Raw genomic sequence first — 19,223 nt, 5'->3', positions numbered from 1 at the left:
GGTGGGGAGGGGGGGGGGTTGTACGAGTGTGTGACAGTGTGTGAACTGATGTCTATTAATAGTTAATTGCAACATGATTTTGCATTAATAAGCATGAATAGGTTCACACTTTACATGAGGTGCTGCAAAGAACGTTTAAAAGGCTTATAAAGCCTTTACAAATGCCTGTTAATACTATATATCAACCCAATGTGGGGTTAGTAAATGGGAAGGTTGCTCATAAAGTTTAGCCTGAATGTGGTTGATGGTTATAAGAACAGAATGCTGTAACAGCACATTCATAAAAGAACATACCGGAATTCTATCACTGTCCTGGATGAAAGGAGTCAACAGCCTGGAGCTGCTTACACACTCTCTTCAACCCATCTATGTTTACCATTAATATCTAGTATACCTTCAATTGTGATCTTTTACTGTTGTTGAGTAAGCTGAGGATTTCTTCAAAGGGTGTTCTATAAAGCAATCACAGTAGGTGTGCCAGAGATAGCTTGTGTTGCTCTTCCACAGAGCAGAGAATTCATGTTTAGCAAAACAAAAATTGACATCTGTTAATGTGTTGTTCACTCTCTATAAAGTATTAGTTTGTGTTAGATCCATTTACAAAGCTTGAAAATCACAGGAAATAAAGGCCTAAGAACCCCTTTGTTAATCCTTAATTAATACTTTATTTATTTTCAATAAACTATGAATCTTTGTCAGTTCATTATTAATAGAGCATTTATAAACCCTTAATATTGCAACCTTATTGTAAAGTGCTACCGAACAGAGCAGTCTTTAAGTTGCAAATAAGAACTTATTACACAAACATGCATATTTTATCCTACTTAATGGAATGCTAAAAAGGTTATAATAGAAATTTGGGAGGAAAGTTTTATATCCCAATCTTTCACACCTCCACTCTCCTGTGTATATAAGTTTTGCACCCGAGACTTCCACATTTTTCTTGTTGGGTCGCATCTTCTCAGCACTCTGTCTCACTTTGTCACAGACAGATATGTACAGTGCTGTGTTGACTTCACCTTCATTGCATTCATCCAGGACCAGAGTCTCTCTCACCCCTCAGTCTCAATGCTTTTTCTCAAAAGAAAACAGATCAGTGAACACCACACTGTCTGTGTTTTTCTTTCAGGTCTCTTGGTGTAGCTGCCCCCATGGCAGTTTTTCTCCTCTTCTCTCTTCCTTCTCTATTCTCCCTCCTTCCCTCTTTTCTTCCCATTTCTAGTCAAATGTCCAACCTACTGCACCTATGTACTCTGTACATGTTATTTTGACCCCCTCCCCCCCTTCCCGATCCTTCTTTTCCCTGTGCACAGCAGGAACCCTGGTCCCTGATTCCCACTCTTCCCAGCTGGTGTGAGCACACAGAGCCAGTTTGTACTGGATCATGGTATCCACATTCACCTGAGCGCACGGGCATAGGCAGCAAGAGAGAAGTTTCCCTGCACCATTCAGCCTTCCTTTCACTGATATCCAAGTAATCAGTAAAGGCATCCACTTCCAGTACAGCTACCTGCTAACCAACGGATCTCTTCTTGCCTCCCTCCAAGCAACTCACCATGGCAACCAGTATAAACATAATGAAGACGCTGTCACAACATACTCATATGGCACAGCTGAAAACCAGAAGACCAAGAAAACAACGCTCTGCTTGCCTACATGCATCAGCGAGTGGTTCCTGTTCTACCTCTGCATCATCTTCTTCCTGCTACAGCTCTAACAGCTCTGTATGTCTTCCAGCAGCTGGTTCCTCACATTTAGCTGCTAGTGCTTTCTGGCACCACCAGTGTATGTACAGTACATCTCAAGCATTGCATCTGAACCCACTTGCTCAAACAAGTGCCAGCTTGCATCATACAATACATGTTCTGTTGCTTGTTATGCGCACATATTTTAGTTAAAAAACAGCTCATGTCCAGTGAAACTGCAGCCAAACTGACAATAAGCTCACTGTTTTATATTCTTCATCTGTGTTTTAGGAATCGCTATTATAAATGTCCTTACAATTATAGAAATAAACTATAATGTTGCAGTGGTTAGTGATTAGTGATGCTGCCTTGCAGCATTGGGGCTGTGGAGTCAATTCCAGACCTAGGGTCTGTAAGTTCCCCATGTGTTTGCATGGGTTGTCTCTCGGTACTCTGTCCAAACACATAGTAGTAGGTTAACTGGTTTCTGTGAGAAGGGATTGTGGTGTGCGTATGTGTGAGTCTGTGTGCTTTTGCCCTTTGATGGACTGGTGTATCCTGCTTCACTACTAACCTGTATAGGATGAAGCATTTAGAAAAAGGATGGAAGGATACAGTATATTGTGAGACATATATTTTAAACACGTGGCGAAAATGTGAGACAAATATAAGGATATTCTACATTATATTTGTCATATAACAATGGGTTATTCAAAGAGTTTCCATATATTTGAAGTATAAAGTACGGTTCTGGTTCTTCTGTATGGTCTCTCTTTTCCCACACATGACATTTTCTCTTGTTTTTCTCTTCTGCCATCAGCATACCAGGAAGTCTCAGCCTCCTCATTTTAAAACACCTTCATCTTCCTCCACCTGGTGAGGTGACTGAGGGTGGCAGGACATTCCTGAGGAATGTAGTTCAGGCCAGAGCTGCTATCATGCCTGAACCCACCTTACACTATGTTTTTTCAATGTGTTTTCTTTCTGAAACTGCTTTGCTGCTTTTAGCATAAAAGCAGAATATGAATTTAATATAATTCTCATATATTCCATAAAGCTGGTAATTTGTTGTGTATCTTGCCTTAAGTTTTTGGAAGAGTGATTCAACAGTTTTCTTAAGACAATTAATACATTAATTAAATTAAAATGCATTAATTCATAAAATATATAAAAAAAGATTGAATTAGAGATGTTTTACTGTGGGCAGTAAATACAGACAGTCCATAATGGATTCTGGTTACTGTTATCAATAAAGTATTAGAATAGTTTATTACAATTTCTATGTAGGTAAACCATGTGAAAATAATGGGTGTTGTTGGTGAAGAGAAAAATGAAAGGCAAAACTGAATTTCAGAACATTTTATTTGCAATTTTAGTGAAGCTCCATTTAAGATTAAACAGCAAAAATGCTGAAAGCAAAGAAGACTCAGGCAATTAATTTAATCTCAGCCTTGTCTCCATGAAAGAAAGCGCCATAGACAGACTCAGTGAAGGTACAATAGAAAGTATGGAGAAGGATCCTTTCATCTTTGATGCCATAAAAAGCCAGCTTTCCCCCATCCATATTGATTTCTACTCCTATCCTAGGAAATGAGTGCTGACCAGTGGGGATTTGTTCCTTGTTGTGGAGGACCTCAAAAACTGACTGAGTGCAGTGCAAAGCCCAGGAATTCACATTTTTTCCCAGCTGGCTTGTGGAACCATCTCCTTTCCTTTGGATGCTTCCATAGGAAACCCCAATCCAGATCTCTTCTCCACTCCACTCAATGCTCCATTTCTTTGCCCCATCAATCTTCTCCCGACAGAGGACCTGAGGAAGATTGTTAAACCATGAAGTATTTTCAGGGTAGCCTTGGTCTGTCGCACTCATTTTTGCCCCTTTCCTGTTTTTGATGAGCTCGATGAAATTGTTGACAGGAACAGGGTCCAGGGTCAGTTGATGGCAGAGACAGGGGACAGTGAAGAACAAACAAATACATTTGATGATAAATTTGCAACTCTTCTTAATTTACTGTATATTAATACACTGGTCAAACGTTCCGAGGTCAAATTCTTCCGCAACGGGGGTACCTTTAAAGCGGAGACGACGGCACCAAAAATTTTTGGCACGCCCTCTCTTTAAAGCCCTGGACAAATACGAAGACAGTACGTACAGTTATAATTTAAACTGATTAAAAACTACACATCCCAGTTACCATGGTGGTTCTTGTGATAATTGCGTTTAACCAATGAAACAGGGGGAAACATTAGTCACGTGACTTTAGGGCTGAGTTTTGAAAGCTTAACCTATCAGTAACAAAGCGGAATCTAAACGAGAGGCTACCTCAAACTGTCAGTTACATGACTGTGTATGTCGCTTAAACCAATCCTATTTGGCATTTTAGTTATGGAGGAGGGAAGACGCCCCCCCGCCCCCATGTGCCTGACTTGACACCATCTTTAACCGTTCTGGTGCCGAGCCGCAGCGAATGAGAGAGACACTGAGAAAGAAAAAAAAATGAATCCGGAGAAAACGCTTGTGTGCCGTGGTGGTAAGGGGAAGCAATACATCAGTAGCTACTTCGAGGAATTAGGGATAGATGCAAAGTTAAAATTTGAACGAATACAAAAACTAGATGTTCAAATCTTGACGAACAGAGCGATGATGGAGATCTACAAATTTTCCGGAGCCCAAAACTCAAATAGGAAACAGATGCTTTTTGATATCTTCAATCATAATTTCGACCTAGGTTTAAGAAATGAACAGGAAAAATAATATTTTCAGCGAGTGATTAGTTTCTATGTACAGAGGATCAGCAATATGAAATCCCGCTTAAGAAAAATTGAAAGGGAAGATTTTGACAGCCAGATCTTTGCTCTGCCCCTAGTAAGAAAGGAGAGCAGTGAAATTTCAGCTGCAGAAGATGCACAGCAAACAGCTAGCATTAGCTCTGCTTGTGATGTAAGATCAGGAACGAGTGAATTAAGTGATGTAAAGTGCACTAATGAAGTAGTTAGTGAATTAGGAGCACAGTTATAAATGTGCATAGATTAATGGAAGAATGCAGGAAGCTGGATGTTGAAAGAGCTAGGTTAGACAAGAAATAAAAGAGAGGACTCATACTTTATAAGGCTGAAAATGAAATTCAAGCTCTCTCAAATAAATTAAGCAAGGCAAATGAAGAGTTAGGACATGGAAGTGTTAGGAATGTGAATAAAAGGCTTAGACGCAGGGATAGTAAAATTCGGACACTTGAGCAAAAAGTTAGCAGGTAGTCATTTGAATGAACAGGAGAAAAGTGAGTCAGAGAAGGAAAAGGCACAGCTAGAGAAGAGTATTGATGAATTGCAAGAACAGTTGGAAAATCTTAGATATACAAAAAAAGGAATCGCAGAAGGTTGTGTATTATAAAAGGAAATGTGATTCTGAAGCAGATTTAGCACATAGGGTGAGGGACCTGAATGAGGAGGTACAGTTCTGGCAGGGAGAATATGAAGGCTTGAAAACAGATAGACAGGATAGTGAGTCACAATATTAGCATGTATGAAAAAGGCAAGTATAATGATGCTGTAAGAGAGGCTTATATGGATTTAGTAGCAAACATGGGCGTTAGTGCATGAAAGGCTTCTCAGATAGTCAGACTAGTTTTTGATAAATTGGTAGGTATTCAGGTATTTAGGTAAATAGATTACCAGGGAATGTTTTTGTAAATATATTGTGTTAGAAGCGAGGCAAGTTTCTTTGCAACATCTGAAAGAAAAACTGTTGCTAGAAAGTAATTTAACCCTTGCCACAGATGGGACCACTAAATATTGTCATAAAAATGGAACTGCAGGGATTTCTTTCCAGGATGGTAGCAGAATGCATTTAGGACTCAGAAAGCAGGCATCAGGTTCAGCTCAGTTCATGTTTGACACAGTTAGAGAGATGGTGCAAGATGTTGTTAACAGTGGAAGCAAGGGTTCGGATGCAACACGTTCTGAGAAGGAAATTTTCGGCAAAATTACAAATCTAATTGGCGACAGGGCAAGTACAGAAAAAAAAGGTAATGAAATTCTGGCGCAGTATAGAACTGATATCTTGCCTGAAATTGTAGATGGATTTCACTGCTCAGTGAAACAGACAAGGCTAGGATCGGAGTTATCAATGAGTTGTTCTGTGGATTGAATTTAATTGATGGCTTGGCACATCAGGCAAATGTTACACTTTCTGTCTGGGAAAGAATTATTTTTGGTGGTGAAAAGGTGGGCAGTGTTAGTTTAGATTGGATGCATAGAACAGTAGGAGAGAGTGGTACAGTTAGATTGAATTGATCAGTGTGCAAAGCCGTCCATGAAAGAGGGTGTGAGAAAAGTGGCAAATCTGTGCAGTATAGATCTTTTTTGTTGAGTCAGAGGAAATCTGATCATGTCCCTCTGGTTCCCTTTAAAGAGTTTATTTTTTGCATGCTGAATTGCTGGAATTCATGCATGATATATACATGCATATTCTTCTGCTTTTTCCTACTTTGCATTTGTTTTCTATAATACAATTTAGAACTGATAAAATTATATTAATTACTAGGAAGAAAACAGAAGTATGAAAATGAAAAATTCGATTTTAAATTTTACTATCTGAAAATGTACACTTTGGCATTAAAATTTGTATTTAAAACTAAATGCTGTATACACATAAAAATTGCATATACCCAATTTTATATATCAGACTATATTAAATAATCACTTTACATTCATGATCACTTAAGCCCACAGAGGTACTGAGGAGTATCAGATATCAGGGAGATGGCCCCATCTGCCTCCTGGACAGTATGATAAAACTATTTGGAAGCTTTAAGTATCCAGCTATTGCAAAGGGTGCCACAAATAGAAAATAAACTTTTTTTGGAATAAGTATAGGTTTATTCCATGCTGAAAAGAGAAGAAAAGAAACACAATGTTTTTGGCTGTGGAGCCTTCTTCGGGTGTGAGAAAGAGAGTAAAGTCAGCAGCTGATAAAGCCTGGGAGAGCGAAAGCCAGGAGTGGAGGGGAGGCGGGAGCAGGAGAGAAGTGGAAGTGGAAGTGGAATCGACACTCAGGTGATGAAAAGTCAAAACCTGCAAATGAATAGGGAGAATCAGAATGAAAGGAGTCTGTCACTGAGAGAAGGGGGCAGGTGTGATCGTAGTTTCAGGATAATTTTGGTTTTGGATGTCTTTCTACAATAGGAGTTCAGATTCCACTATTTGAGAATTCAGACAGAAAGATCAATATGATCATGGTCGTTATAGGTGAAATAAGAAACTATGGGCTTGGAGAGACCTTTGATCCTCACATCCCTGATATGTTCCCTAAAGCAGTTTCCCAGACTCCTTCCTGTTTCGCCAAGAGATGCAGTAAATAAGTTTGCTGGAGGTACAAGATGTCATCTGAGTGAACCGGAATAGTCCAGAGGAACCTCCTAGCCATGCTGATGCAGCTACTTATTTGATAAAACTTTTTTTCTGCTGAATCATACCTAACAAATTATGTCAAATGTCTCTCTCGTGTAACAATCATGACATTTCTGAAATAGAAGCTTCTTAATTTTCAAAGTATTGGTGCCAATATGTTTCTGAGCATCATTGATTATATTAATTTATGTGCCAATAGGTTTCTGAGTGTCATTAACATTGTTAATTTTTGGATAAATTTATTTAGCTGGTCATGGTAGGGGATTTCACTCTCTTTGAACACATCTAAAACAAATTATTGAACTCATTCACTTGTGGTTATGTCACAGTAAGGTAAACCCTATGGGCGAGGAATGTTCCTGCCTCATGTACGACTATGCAACCTAGCAATACAAACGGGGTGCTAGGTCCCCTCTACGTTACCACAGGTTCTGTTTATCTCCCAGAATCACCAATGCACACACAGACCAGTGACAAGCATTTGTATTGTATAAGTGCCCTTTTTATTTTCTACATACATCAACACAATCTACTATTCTAAGAAGCATAAAAAAGGAACATCCACAACAACAAGAAAATAGTTCAAAGGGGCACAATGAAATCCAGAGGGACAGCAGTCTTTTCTTCTGTAAAGTACTGAAGGGAGACCACTACCACATTTCTTCTTAATGTGAAAGTCGTTGATGGCCTGGAGACGAACAACCACTTTAATGAGAAGGGTATCACCCAGTTCAATTTCCCGATCTCTGTTCAGGTTACACTAGAAATCCTCCCACGAGCCGTACTCTAATTCCGCTTAGTTTGTATCCTTTAGCTGGGCCGGGTTCTTTGTCCTTTGCCTTCAGGTATTAAAAAGTCTCTGTACAGTACCTTTGTTACAATGCCAATGTCTCCCGTAGTTGTCAATTCCTGGATTAATAGGTCCTTGCCTCCATGGTCTCGCACTCTGCAGCTTCCCCGGCGCTGCCTGTGTTGTCTCCAGGGTCCAGTGGGAGTTCTGAGCCCCCTCTGTCCTGTCTCGGGTTTTTTTATCCCTCTGCTTAGCCAATCCCTTTCAGGGGATTTTCCACAGTCCCTGGCAGAATCAGGTTTGCCCAGTATTTTTCCAGGAGGAAGCTGGTGTTGTCTGAGGACTGTGGGGGTGCCGAGCTAGGTGTCATGGGACCCTTTCAGTTCATTGTTCACTCTCCGGCTCTCTCTCCTCCTCCATTTGTCTGGCTAAACTGGCTCTGCGACTCCTCACACCTCCAAGTCTCGATACCTAATTGTTCCTGCTAGACGGTATTCATTGGGACAACTGCAGTCGCCCCCCTGAGTGAGAGGCAACATTGACACCACCCTGGAAATCAACATAACCTAATCACCCAGCCTTTTACTGCCTCAACGGCCCATATCCTGCAACACTAATCAACATAGCCCAACCGATCCCCACCCTTTGACTGCCTCAGTGGCCCCCATCCTGCGACAGTTATTTTGGAAACATTTTAACATGTTTGTTTTAACTTCATTTTGCTGTCGATGCTGTTGCAATAGACAATTAAAATGCTCAGGGCTTGTAATGTAGGGCATTGTGACGGAGGTACGCTTTGGTACAATACAAATTACGTAAATAAATAATATAGTAAAATTGCTTCCTGATTACTTGTTACTGAAACTTGCATGAAGACAAAATATAAATTCTTTTAATGAGGATGTAAACCTAAAAGAAGCACATGACGGTCACCACAGCTATAATAATAAACAATTTTTTATATATCCAAAAAACAGTCATTTTGTTTTTTTAAAATAGTTCTAATATCTTTATTTAAATTAATTTAATATTTAACATACTGAAAAATAAAAACGAATAAAGTCTAAATACTATAGAACTATATTCTGTAATTAGAAAAAAAAAAATTGTCCATGAGGGGTTAAGCTTTATTAGCTCCACCTGGCGGTTTTACAAGCTGATTCTGGATACTATTAACATAATGTAATTTGCATACTATAAAGCGTTTTATCGCGTTTTGATATGATACGCCCACCGCATTGTACCGCAGCATACCCCGCTCGTTTTGAATGGCTGCATCTGTATACAGGTTAAAAATCCTTTATTTGAAATTCCAAAATCCGAAAACCTCCAAAATCCGAAACTCTCCAGCTCACAGTGATGTCATCGATGACGTACCCTCTCCCTCAAGTTTCTCGGACCTGATGTAGTTTAAATGTCTGGGACTGCATTTATCTTCAAGTTTGTAAGCAGTGATCATCATGTTTGGTTTTGTTTTTTTGTACAGTAAGTACAAAACGTTATTTTTACGTGAGATCTGAATTTCACCTCCATGTATGAGTGTAATTTCATTTTATTTAACTGTAATCATATTCAATGCTTTAATTTTATACCTTACATAAAACTTAATACCTGTATAGTAAAAAATAAAATACAAATGGCGTACGTATGCTGTAACCTTTAAATTAAAACATGACATTGTAGGTGGAGACTGATATCTTACCTTTCTGATGGTATTATGTTTAAAAAATGTATATAAAACTACATTCAGGGTACAGTGGTGTGAAAAAGTGTTTGTCCTCTTCCTGATTTTTGCATGTTTGTCACACTGAAATATTTCAGATCATCAAACAAATTGAAATATTTGACAAAGATAACACAAGTAAACACAAAATGAAGGTTTAAATGAAGGTTTTTATTATTAAGGGAAAAAAATCCAACTTTATATGTATAAGCTATATTATTAAATGTAAATGAATATTGTGTTTAGACTTGGATCCCATCCCCAAGCTGTCCCATTTTATAGATGCAAATATAAAAATATTCCGAAATCCGAAAAAATCCAAAATCCGTAACACTTCCAGTCCCAGGAATTTCAGATAAGGGATTCTCAACCTGTACTATACATGATTTTAAGGCATGTACGATTTCGATTTTTAAGAACTTTATTTTCTTTTCACAAAAAAATACAGGACATCACAAATCAGAAAGCTTTACATTAATATACATATTTAAAACAGTATATATGATCACATCTCATTACATTTTGACACGGTAACAGTTACATAGCAAGAATTTTCTTTTTTTCTGGTGCAAATCACATTCTTTACTTAAACATGATAATGTTTTTCACCGTTTCTTGAGATATTGACCTATGCTCTCTATTTCCCACAGATTTTCGGCTTCCTCCCTCCCTTCTCTCCACAGATCTCTGAGGTAATAGTTCTCTCGGGTGATGAACAGGGCCAGGCTACCTGCTGCCTTGACTGGGACCTCAATGCCTTTGAACAGCCCCATGTTCCTCACTCTCCACAGGGCGTCTTTCCCACTGTTCACCACGGCCCAGATCCTGTCAAACACGTCAGAAGGAAGTTTGACAGGAGAGATGCCGTATATGACGAAAGCAGCGGTCAGGGTAAATTGGGGCGAGAGAGCCTGCAACCAATCTTCAAACTGTGCCCAGAAGGCCTTAGCAAAAAAGCAGGACCACAGGAGATGGGTCACAGTCTCCTCCTCGCCGCAGCCCACCCTAACGCAGCGAGGGCTGGGGGTGAGGCCCCTACGGTACAAGAAAGTTCGTACCGGTAAGCACTGGTGGACGACACTCCAGGCTAAATCTCTGTGAATGTTGCACAGAAATTTAGAGGATGTGTGTTTCCACACCTTCCTTGTTTGGGCTGATGTTAAAATGCCCACAGGGGTCTGCCTATTGTTCTGGGGTGCAACGAAATCTTCCAGTTTTTGGACGCTGACATCTCGGAGGGGAATATGGCCAATTGGGTGAGATCTTAGAAAACTTTTAACTGTCCCATAAATTGCAGGGCATGTGTCAGAGAGTGGGACGTCCAGCTTGGGTCTGACACCCCACACTCTGAACACCTCCCTACCTACCCAGAGCCTGGAAAAATAAGTCCAGGTACGCGCTGCAGGTGCTGTTGCAAAGCCTCTCAGCACAGAGGCCAGGAAAATGCACAGCAGCTTCGTAGCAATATCTGGGACAGACTTCCCCCCTGAGTGTACAGTGTACAGTGGCCTGTACATTATTTCCCTTCTGAGGCTTTCCTGCTTCCCACCCCATAGAAATTGAAACATCAATCTCCTCAGCACCGCCGCAACACGGTGTGGGATTGGGAAGGTAGAAGCCAGAAAATTCAAGACAGGCAAGAGCTCGGCTTTGATGACCAGCACCTTCCCTGTCATGGTGAGGTCTCGGTCCTTCCATTGCATCAGTTGTTTGTTTAAGATTGGCAATTTGTTCTGCCAATTTACTGTTCCCATCTCTTCTCCAAAATACACCCCCAGAACCTTAATTCTCTTCTCTTGCAGCCTGAGATCATGTCCTTCTTTTGGCTCCCTCCAGTTCAGATAAAAAATCTCACTCATAGATTTGTTAATTTTTGCAGAGGAAGCCAAAGAGAACCTATCACAGCACTGCAGAGCTCTGCTAATTGAGGCATTGTCAGAGAGGAGCAGGGTGACGTCATCCATGTATAGAGATGTCTTTACCTCTCCTCCCCCACTTCCAGGCACTGGTATCCCATTAATGGCCTGATCCTGGCGCAAGGCTCCATAGCCAAAACGAATAACAAGGGGGATAATGAGCAGCCCTGCCTCATCCCTGAACAGACTTCAAAGGGGCGTGATCTATTGCCATTAACCATTACTCTGCTGTTGCTACCTGTGTACAGCAGGTTAATCCACTTTCTCGTGATGGGGCCAAACTTCATGTGCTCAAGTACCGATGTTAAATACTGCCGGTTTAGGCGGTCAAAGGCCTTTTCTAGGTCTACACCTAAAATGCACAGAGGGAGGGAGCGATCCTCTGAGTACAGACAGACATCCCTCAACAAGGCCAGGTTGTCGCTCATCAGGCGTCCTGCTATTCCACAAGTCCGTTCTTTCCCTACCAGTGAGGCCACTACATTTTGTAGGCGCAGGAAAAGGGCTTTGGACAGGATCTTAGTGTCCACGCCTAACAGGCTGAGGGGTCTCCAGTTCTTTATGTCATTCTTTGCTCCTTTCTTAAACAAGAGAGAGATAGTGCCTTCTCTTAAGGAGTCAGGCAGCAATTCTGTCTTATAGCTTTCCTCGAATAGGAGCAGTAGCGGATCCTGAAGCAGATCCCAAAAGGTGCAATAAAATTCTTTAGGGAGCCCGTCAGCACCCGGAGTTTTCCCCTCCTGTAAGCTCTCCATAGCCTGTCTCAGCTCTTCTACTGTCAAATCCCTCTCAAGTACTTCCCTATCTTCTTCACTCAAAACGTTTTCTAGCTTTGAGGTAAAAAAATGAATTTCTTCATCCTTTACCTCTGTAGAGCTGTACAGTCTTGAGTAGAAGGCCTCGGTGCAGGAGAGGATAGCACTCGGCTCTGTTCTCTCTCGTCCCTCCTCATCAACTACACTTACCATGACAGACTTGGAGCCTACCACTTTCCTGAAAAAGAAGCGAGTACACTTCTCATTTTCTTCCAAGAACTGCACTCTGCTTCTTAACAGCACTCCTCGACTACTTTCTTCGGCTATGCTCCGGATGTCCTTTTTTAAAAGGGTGATATCCTCGAGCACATCGAAGCCACTGTGCTTCATCGTGTAGAGACGCTGCAGCTGCCTCTGTTTCCTGGCTAGCACTCCTCTCCGTCTGGCAGCAGCCTTCCTTCCCTCAGCCATGAAAAAGGCCTTTGTCCTCACCTTCACCTCCTCCCACCACTCTCCTACTGACCCGTACAGACACTGCAAGGACAGCCACTGTGATAGTTTCTCCTTGTAGCGGGATACTACCCCGTCGTTCTCTAGCAGCTTTGTGTTGAGTTTCCAGAGGCCTTGGCCAAAGACAGTCCCGCCCTGGAGTTCCACTCTACACCCTAAAGCCTGATGATCTGAGAAGAAGACAGGCTGAAGAGTGACCCCAACAACTTTCACTCTCTCTGAGACAAAGCAATAGTCAATTCTGGAGCTGCTATTCCTCCCTGACCATGTATATCCTGCTGTTGTGGGATATATACATCTATATGTGTCTGAGAGTTTAAAGTCTTGAACTAAGTTTTGCAGGGCCAGTGAGCTGGAATCCAATTTTATCAGAGAGCTAGACTGCCTGTCTTGTGTGCTCTAAGATACAATTGAAATCCCCTCCCACTATCACGTCTGTGCTACATAACAATAGGGGAGAGAGTGCCTTGAGTAGCTCCACCCTTCCTCCCACGTCAGTAGGACAATACACATTGATTAGCCGCAGGTTAACAGTCCCCCATTCCACATCCACACACAGCAACCTGCCATCTATGACCCTCTGAATACTTTTCAATTTGAATGCCCATCCTTTGGAAAGAATGGCCACGCCAGAGGCTCTGTTGTTATTGCCCCCTGACCAAACAGAAGGCCCTTTATCCCACCTATCTTCAAAGCTTTTATACCTCTCTTGATAGGCTAAAGCACACTCCTGCAACATCAACACATCTCCCTCTCTCTGCTGGAGGTAATCAAAGACAGACTGGCATTTAACTCTGTCATTGATACCTCTGGTGTTAAGAGAAATTATGTTTAGAGCCATATTACATAAGAAAGTGGAACCAGTCTTTACAAAACACATTTCTCTTCTGTCTCACCTGTTACCTTCTTCTTTTTCTTTTTCTTCTTACCAATTTCCTGCCAGCCATCCTCTGAATGAGCCTTCATCAGGGTGGCAGCAGTAAAAGCATTCACGGAGTCCATTTCAAGGAAGGGGGTAAAGGGAGGGGTGGAGGGGTTCCAGCTGTCCCCATCGCCATGCTCTCCTTCCTCCTCGCTCGGGGAGAAAACAGAGTCATTTTTCCTTTTCCTCAAGTCCAGCTCCTGGGAGCACTGAGGGGAAAGGGGTGCAGCCGATGCACCAGTCTCCTCTTCCCCCTTACCCACCAGCTGCTGCAGATCCTCCGTGATGGACTGGATGGAGGAGAGGAGGGCATCTGTAGCACTTGCAGAGTCTGAGAAAAGCAGCTCCGCTGAATCCTTGGTATCCTCGCTGGACCCGCTCCACCGGGGGGCCCCACACTGGCCCTCGTTCTGAGGAGCAGGAGTGGGGGAGGGGTCCTCGCTGTTCTCGGGGGTTTTCAAACCCTCGTGCTTGTCTGGTGCAGTCTCCGGTTGTGGGGGCGTAGTGGATTTCTCTTCCACTGGCCCCGGAGCCACAGCAGGACTGATCCTGGCTGGAGGCTGAGAGTCTTTGTCCAACAAGGGTTCTATGTTTGACTTGTTGTTTGCTTTGGCTTTTCGGGCCGGTTTGGCTGAAACAAGCACTGCCTCATCTTTTCTCATTTTGAGTTTATTGGCGTAGGCGTGAGGGCAGTTCTTAAAAACGTGTCCTTCCGAGCCACATAAATTGCACTTTGGCAGCATTGACAAGTCAGAGGCTAAATGTCCCTGTTTGCCACAGGTCTTGCAGCATTTCACAGTGCAGGACGATGCCAGGTGTCCCAGAGCACCACAGCGCCGACACACCTTTGGTTGTCCCACATAAAAAAACATAGCCATTGCAGGCGCCCAGATTCTTAAAATGGATGCATATCAAAAGGTCTTTCTTGCATTCCTTTCTAAGTAATGACCCCACATTTGTGAGTTTCTCTCCAGAGCAGGGGACATTTTCTCTAGACTTGAGAATCACCACACCTACTTTGTTCATGGCTAAATGCTTTAATGGCTGTGTCTGTGCAAATCTTATCTCTCCTTGACAAAGAGGTTCACAGTTCTTCTGTGCTTTGAGAAGCTAAAAGGAATAACAAACACCTTATTATTTAAAGATGCAGGCATGCAGATTTACTTGTGAGCAGGAAATGAGCATGCATACCCCAGTATTCGGTAGTATGACTTACAAGTTACATGCAGTACTCTCAACTTTAAACCTTCTACTAAAGCCCATGAATACTCTCTTCATAGAGGTTTTCACACCGGACTTTACTTTTGACACAATGTGGTTTGGACATTGATTGTAACGGTACTATTTTGTTGCCTCAGATCTTGCATTAACCTGATCAACCACATGAGTGCCCACTTCCAGACACTGACCTATACATTACACTTTTCCCTTTTGAACCATGATCTAATATTCCTAAAGTGTATATTGATGATTCAGGCTACATATGTAAATACACAGGCATGCTTACTTTATGGTTTGATGTATTTCTTCTTCTGATTAAAGTCAACTTACTGATTAACTTACAGTATGTTATCGTTCCAAAATCTCACCACTAGAGGGTGCCTCAGGCACTGGCTGCCCAGCTGTGCAGCGAAGGCACAGACCATAAAGACAACTGTAGCCAGTCCCAGATTAGTGTACCTAGAGGTACATGGCTCTCCATTTCAAGCCAACAGTATATAAACTCTGCTCTGAGACCTTGCAGTGCTCAATATTGATTACCTCTGCTTAGAGCTCAGGACTTTTACTTACTGTTCTTTTTCCCTGTTTTGAGTATTCTGCTATTTACCTTACATCCTTCTCCTGTTCAGTTCAATCCTTGTTATTTTTCTTACTATTCTTTGCACGTTACTCCTGGTTACTTCTTGTTTCCTGTCTCGTGCTTCAGGCATTTTATTTCTCCTCAGATTGCCTACCTGGTACTTTATTTCAGGAATCCCTTCCTTTATTTCAAAAGATATCCTCGGTTTGATGAATGAGCAGCATTGTTAGAAGCTAGTCAGATGACTTATGAACCTGTTGAAATCTATGCTGTTTATGTTTTACAGTATGTACTCTTCTTCCTCTCTGTGTTAAGAATAATTTTAGATCTACTGACAATCATCCACTCTAACATTATTTTACTTCAGAATATGTGGGCTAATGTACTCTTGAGATGTGGTGAGGTTTCCATTCTTTTCCATTCATGCTCATGTCAGAAAGAATTACCAAGATGAACACAATTCTAAAAAAAAAATCTTCTGAGGTTGACAAATGTGCAATATGCAATAATGGAATAATGTAAAAAGTGCCTTTTCTCTTGTGTAAGCACAGGTTAAACCTTTAACACACACTGAAATCTAAACTTGAACTGTCAGCTCCACCTGAATGTCCATGAATGAACACACATTGATTATTTTTGGACCTCTAGCAGAAAAAAGCCAAAGCCTTCGCTATATTTTTGTGCATTTTGTGTAAGTTTACAAAGTGGGTTGAGACTTTCCCCTGCAGACCCTACAAACTCTTATCCACCACATTTTCAAAATGTCTTCAGTGTTAGATTGCTATGCTACACTACTCCTAAAGTCTTTGGACAATGTGAAATCTGAAGATTCTGTGTGATAACTAAAGCTTTACAATGTTGCTTGAGAAGTGTCCAACTTGTTCACTGTCAATCACTTTTGGAATTCCGCACATTTTGAAAATGAGATGAATGAGGGTTTGTGCCACAAGTTGTTGGTGTAAGTAGTCACTGAGTTCTTTGTTCTCTGTCACAGCTTTGGCAAAACAGTAATAAAACAGGCATGCTACAGTATATATAACCACTATTTATTAACAATGACAAACAGACACATGCACACATTAAACAACACAACATTAAACATGAAGCAAGGAGTCTCAGAGGCCTATATCCTGACCAATCAGAAAATCCCAGACTGTAACGAGGTACAGTGTATAAAAATCCTATATAACACCTACATAAACCAACAAGAGAGATTAACCTACTGTCTAAACTAAGCAAAATATGACCTTTAGTTAAACATCTTTCTCTATAAATCTGTATGCTAGAAAGTGAATAAGGGAACCTGAAGAGGTATGGAAACCTATCTACTTATTCTAAAAATACATCCATTAATCAGGAGAGACAGTTTTTCACCTAAGATTTCTCATTACTGGAAATCAGAGAGTAAAAAACAAGAGAATGTCAAGCTCTCTTGACAAGATTCAAGTACATGATCTGGTCTTTGGTTGATCTGGACAAGGACCTCTTTGTCACTCTCTCACATAATCAATCACATAATTCTGATAAATGCCAGTGCATTCCCACGACCCCTGTCATTTAGACAACAGCCCAATCCAATTCCCAAAAAACTACAACGCACAAGCTAATCATCCTATCACGTCTCTTGCTTCTCACCGCATTTGTTATTTAAACCTCCTCAACCTTCACTTCACCACTTTGTGTTAAACAGTTTACTGTTTTCCTAAGCTCTTACCATCCGAAACCTTTGCGATCCCTTTCTTCAAGCCTCCTGGATACGACACTGATTGCCAACCCGACTCCGTCTTCGTCTTGCCCTTTGGATTTGTTCGCACCCTGGATAACAGCCCCCTGGATAATGACACTTCCTACATACCCACTCCAACTTCGCCTTGCCCTACTGGACTTGTTCGCTACCCGACCTGCATAGGGTTCTTCACACCGCTTCTTCCACTCATGCCTGGCACTGTCTTGTGTTGTGTCTTTTTGGCCATCCTTTCTTTATTTTCTCCGTGTCTTTTTATCCTGTGTTACTGGAATACTGTGTTACTAATCATTTGCCCAGAATATAATTAACCAAGGGAAACCAGACACATTTTGATTAATGTGTCTCAGACTTTCAAGAGGTCTGAAAACATCAATTTTTTTTTCTTACTTTGAAGCTTCCATGAACTGCAAATGCTGATATTAACTTGATAGTGACCATTATCTCTAAAGTCTTCAACAACACAATAGTCCCTTCCAATAACTGTAGCAATATTTTTACAAATTATCCTCAGTATCAGACAATGTAATGGGTAAAGATTATTCCTCTCAGACTTAATTTGCTACAAGAATTATATTATAGACTAATTAAGGACAAAAACATATTGCATTTCAACATTTTGTCAACAAATCATTACAGAATCTCATCATGTTCTATAAAACTTGATTTTAAATCAAACAGTTTTAGTTTAATGTAATGGCTATTTAGTACATTACTAAATGTACTAAGATGAAAATGTAAAAGTTGCTGTAGGTCACAAAAGGTCAGATATAATTTTAGTTCTCTTTGTGTTTGATGTGGAGACTATAAAATACTTTTTGCTTAAAACTTATTATTAATGTGTTCAACTGATAACTAACTAATAACTTTGTAACATAGTGTCCTTGTATTCTTACATTTAAAAACAGGAAAAAATGGAAAAAAACAGGAAAACAAAATTGCATATTTAAGGTACTGTATTTCAGAACTAAAATCACATGTTTAAAATATGATATGTAACAGATCTGAATGCTGTAAGAGTTTCTGGACTTGTTGTAAGCCTGTTTGATGGTATCTGTATAAAAAGGTTTAGCCACTGAGCTATTTTCAGCTACTGAGTCATTTACAACTGACAATACCTTAAACAAAACAGGGAAGGTAACACTGATTTAAATTTGGTAATAATTTACAGTAATTCAGTCGGGAAACCACAGCACAGTGAAAGTGAAAGTCTGCGTAGCTGTTCTGTGTTTGATTCCAGAGTGGGGCCCTCTGTGTGTGTGATTTGAATGGTCTCCCCAAGTTCATGTGGATTTGTACCATGTTCCACACACCCCAAGTCTCTGAAATATCTTTATGTTGTTGTGTGTGAGTGTGTCCTGTACAGGGTGTGCTCTGTACTAACTGGAAGGGCTTTGTGTCAGTATGACCCCGAGCAGGAAAAAGCAGTTTTCTTAAGAGACAACTTCTCTAGGTGATTAATGAAGCTTGGATTGAATTTCGGTGAAACTGAAACTCCTTTTTCCTTATCAAGTGATGTACAGATAATTTCCTGTTTTTTTAGGATCATCTATCTATATTGATGGTGCCACAATTATGCAATGAAGTTGCTGGCTGATTTTATTTTGTTGCACTTTAGGAAAAATGGCTTTACAGTACCACACAACTGCTACAACTATTGCAAAAAATACAACAAAGGTGCTTGTTGCCTAAAAAGCTTTATTACTATCTATTATATCCTCTATTAAAGCAGAGAGTGTTCATTGTGTAACAAAAAGTGTATTTCCGATATGCGTATTTAAAGTTTCCATCTGCTGTCACGTTATGTATTCTATGCAGTATAAAGTTGAAACCATCTTACTAATTAGGGCTAATCCTATAGTTAGTACAAAGCTTATTACCAAACGTCCTTATGCTGGTTTCATCTAATTTTCTTATCTTTCTTAAGCTGCAGCATAGTATACATTTAATATATTGACCTCCCACATT

At 40.8% G+C, this 19,223-nt stretch overlaps 1 protein-coding gene across 1 annotated transcript in view; it reads left to right on the top strand.

Annotated features, from left to right (window-relative positions):
- Window positions 1-19,223, top strand: part of LOC148646745 (NACHT, LRR and PYD domains-containing protein 3-like) — a 2,700,574-nt gene that overhangs the window by 112,399 nt on the left and 2,568,952 nt on the right. The gene's annotated exons all lie outside the window — the stretch shown is intronic.

The sequence above is a fragment of the Lepisosteus platostomus genome, chromosome 16, assembly GCF_059453375.1.
Source record: "Lepisosteus platostomus isolate fLepPlt1 chromosome 16, fLepPlt1.hap1, whole genome shotgun sequence".
Lineage (NCBI taxonomy): Eukaryota > Metazoa > Chordata > Actinopteri > Semionotiformes > Lepisosteidae > Lepisosteus > Lepisosteus platostomus.
The sequence above is the reverse complement of the archived record's forward strand: the minus strand, read 5'-3'. Positions and strand labels throughout refer to the sequence as shown.